Genomic DNA, 3810 nt, shown 5'->3' with positions numbered 1-3810 from the left:
ATGGCTGGGAAACAACAGCAGCTGAAAACATTCATTAGGCAGCTAAGCATACTGACTTTTTTTTCAGGAGGTACACATCTAGCATGTGAGCTGTGACTTCTAATTCTGCTATTAATTTGCAGTGCATCCTAAATTTACTTCCTGACAGCTTTGGGGTCTTACATCTACAATATCCCACAGCAGTTGAAAACATTCATTAGTGGGCTAAGCATTAACAAACAGCTTTCGCTCTCGACAAACCTGAACACCCACGCTACTGACTCTTCCTGCACTGTAAAAATTGGATAGTTCCTTGAAGAACCTCAATGTTACTCCAAGAACCCAGGGGCTCTTCTGAGAACTCAAACGTGCCTTGATGCTCTTAGAGGTCTCTGCAAGAACCTTAACGATTTTTCAGTATGAAAGGAGGTTCCTCAAAGAACCCAATTTAATCAAGGTTCCTGGAGGATCTCCAGCTGAGAAAGAATAATTTTCTTGAATTTATCTTTTACAGGCCTATATTGCTGTGTAGCCTAGGCCTAACTGATTCAAAACATAGGCTAACCTAATCAGATAATATGATGCTAGGCCTATGATAGGCTATGACAACAAAATAAGAGTTTTGATGAGTAATCGCCTTAGTGTTTAATTGCGCAAAAGATCTGAAGCATTCAGCTACTTGTGTGGTGTTTTGTTAATTGTGTGTAATTAACTATTTTGAAAAACTAGACGAGCATAGTCTAGCCTACTGCCTATGCCAAAATAGCAGCAGAACACGGTCGGATAACTCCATGGGCGCACAGGTGTTGCTCGAGGCGATGACGTGCGTGTGGAATCTTCTTTAAAAATGGCAACAGAATTTGACAGTTGAGTCAACGTACAGGAGGTGAGTGCAACATTTTGACAGCCCTATCTCAAGCTTTTTTAATGTTGACGTTTGTCAGAAACTATACCTTAAATGATACATATTCTACATATTAAATGGAAACGAGACGTTTTAACCATGACCTCATTATAGGCTATAGCATACAACTAAAGGTAAGATCAACGTGTCACCGTTCGTGAACGTTAACCTTAACTTTTTGTTAACGTTAGAGCTTAGCAGCCTTATTTAGCCTACCGTTAGTTTTTTTAAGTTATAAGATAGCATTATGCCTTGGCTTGTATGCTATGCTTAAACTGAATGTTAGCCAAATATTCTGTCTATTTTACTCCTTCAGCACAGACTTTTCAACTTCCCGTGTTTCCAACTCTCCTGAAATGAAAGCTAACATTAATGGAGGAAGTCCTGACGTTCATACTGCTGCACACAGATTATACAGGTCCTATTTGATTCAATTTCTATGTGGTAAGTGTGTAGCATGAGGTAGCCTACAGCTTTACTTACTGTTCTTCATTTGCATTCACGCGAAACAACAACCAGTCATTTCAATCATTAAGTCATTTAAAATATAGGCTACTCCATCTCTATGTTTAATTTCAAAGGTATCCAGTATCATGACCTTTGTGCTGCTGCTGTATCTAAGCACCCTTTCCTCCGGGATCGCACAGGACCAGGATATGCATGTAAGTAGATTATTAAAGTAATAAACATACAGTTAGGCCTACTGGCTGTAGTGAGGGTCCTTTTTTAGGGCACCTAACAAGTAGGGATAATGGGATGGGATATTCCTGTCAGGGGTATTCAGGTTGTTGTCTGCTCACTTACAGATGCAATTGAATCATGTATGCCTATGACACTCTTCACTTCTGTTGGTGTGTTGCTTAACACCTGTATAAACCAGGCCATTGCATTTGAATTTTCCTTTAGGCTAATTGGTTTATATAACCTTTCATATTATAGTTGGTTGGGAATGCTAAAAACAAATTCAAGAAGGAAAGAATCCCACTGAGCCTTCCTGAAATTGGATACCATCGAGCAAAGTATGGGAAAAGGCAAAATTCATCACAGGCAAGTCACCTTTTCCTCACAAAGCAAAATGCATCTGTATCTCAAGCAGAAGCTTTCAGAATTACACTTCACTGTGATCCTTATTGCAGTTTACTTTGATTCCAGGACAAAACTCAATCCAATGTGTGGGAAACCACACTTATTTTTTTTCTATTCACACAGATACCTGCTACCCAGGATGCAAACACTGTAGTTCAGGTATGGTGTGTGTGTGTGTGTGTGTGTGTGTTCGTGCGTGCGTGTGCATATGTTCACTGATGATCTTTTTACACTGACAGGTTGTAGATGTTCTTGGTGATGAAAGCGTATCCAAATCCAATGTAAGTTTTCAGATGATGATTAAACACCATATATTACTACTTATTACATTTCTTTAACCAAATTGACCTTTACTTTAAATTGAATGTAACATTTACAGGACAATGAGACAAAAATGAAGGAGGAGTGTTAAAAAGTAAACCCTGATCTAAATACGATTGAAAACAGAATAAGGAGAACAATCAGTGACAGAGTGGCATTTATTCAACGCCACTCCACACAGGAAATCCTTACTGAATACCCAGCTTTACACCACATTTGAACTGTGAGTTAACATTTGGCATTTAGTTCACTGCAAATTATTTTTCAGATGTTCTTCTGCCAAGCAAACATGTAATTTGTTCTTATCTTTTTAAAGGTTTTCTCTGAAATTCAGCACCTGCATAACATTGACCTAAGTACCAATCTGCACTAAATCAGGCCTGTGAGGAGACAACCTACAAATACAAAGGTATTAAGAAGTTTGATTTACACTTCATGTCATTACTGCTATAAAACTGTATGGAATTACAAGTATGTTATTACTGCTATAAGACTTATCCAGTATATTGTTCAAATTCAGGACTCTTTGCAGCAGAGCGGCCATATCTGTTTGGGGACAATCCTGACAGGCTCATACGTTGTGGATAAGGTAAGAGTACCAGTCATTTGACACTGTTAGAAACTTCCCCTGCCAATGGGCTTGAATATCACCAATCCCCATTCTAAATACTGTTATTCTGTACTTTTCAGATATCCAAGACACCCACACCTACCCTATACATGAGAGGCAACCCCTTTGAGGAAGACACCACCATTACACTTTGCATGGACGGACAAGACGTCGTAACACCAGAAGATGTGTTGATGGGCATTGGAGCATTGCTAGCAGTTTATTTAATTTTCAATATGGAATACCCAAAGGCCGTGAACAAGACATTGTTGTTTTTACAGTCTATGTGTGATATTAAGACAAAAGAAAAAAATCCCCATTGCCGTATTTCGGATGTCAAATTTCATACTCTAAATTAAATACTCAATAGTTCAATCAATCATTTATTGACTATTTCATTTAGATTAGGAAGTTAATTGTGTTCTTGTTAATAGCATTGTTTAATAGATGTTTTCATTTATGCCTTCATCTATGTAGCCTGTGTATTATTTGTTTATTTATATATTTATTTATGTATCTATCTGTCCATCCTTTCATGTACAGTATTCCTAATATTTTGCCATTGACATGCTTTGACGCTTTTGATTAAATTCTTGCTTAAATACATCTGTTGTTTCATACATTTATCCCACATTCTAATAATAAAAATAATAATAACAATAAAGGTTAATACATTCTAATAATAATAATAATAATAATAATAAAGGTTAATAATAATGAAGGTTCTGTAATGAACTTCAAAAGGTTCCTCAAGCAACCTTTGAAAAGGTTCTTCAAAGAACCTTTCTTTGAAGGTTCTTCGAAGAACCTTTTGAGGTTCCCCCACAGTTTCAAATTGAAGAACCCCTAAAAGTTCCTCCAGGATCTTATAATTTTTACAGTGTGGCCTCATCTGTAATGCCACCCACTC

At 37.3% G+C, this 3810-nt stretch overlaps 1 long non-coding RNA gene across 6 annotated transcripts; it reads left to right on the top strand.

Annotated features, from left to right (window-relative positions):
* Positions 1-848: 848 nt before the first annotated feature.
* Positions 849-3506, top strand: LOC143123850 (uncharacterized). 6 transcript variants are annotated; one of them, XR_012986924.1, is made up of 10 exons: positions 849-865; positions 1200-1327; positions 1465-1545; positions 1823-1930; positions 2093-2128; positions 2209-2250; positions 2349-2513; positions 2607-2699; positions 2811-2879; positions 2981-3506. It is a non-coding gene; the product is annotated as an uncharacterized LOC143123850 (long non-coding RNA). The 6 variants fall into 6 exon arrangements; XR_012986923.1 differs by lacking the exon at positions 849-865 and adding an exon at positions 872-1017; XR_012986925.1 differs by lacking the exon at positions 849-865 and having other exon boundaries at positions 1033-1327; positions 1790-1930.
* Positions 3507-3810: the final 304 nt, after the last annotated feature.

The sequence above is a fragment of the Alosa pseudoharengus genome, unplaced genomic scaffold (assembly GCF_046254945.1).
Source record: "Alosa pseudoharengus isolate Yale_2024_CS ecotype anadromous, Long Island Sound unplaced genomic scaffold, YU_APseudo_1.1 YU_APseudo_1.1_scf_15, whole genome shotgun sequence".
NCBI classification, from domain to species: Eukaryota; Metazoa; Chordata; class Actinopteri; order Clupeiformes; family Clupeidae; genus Alosa; species Alosa pseudoharengus.
Note: the sequence above shows the minus strand (reverse complement) of the source record. Positions and strands in the feature narration are given on the sequence as shown.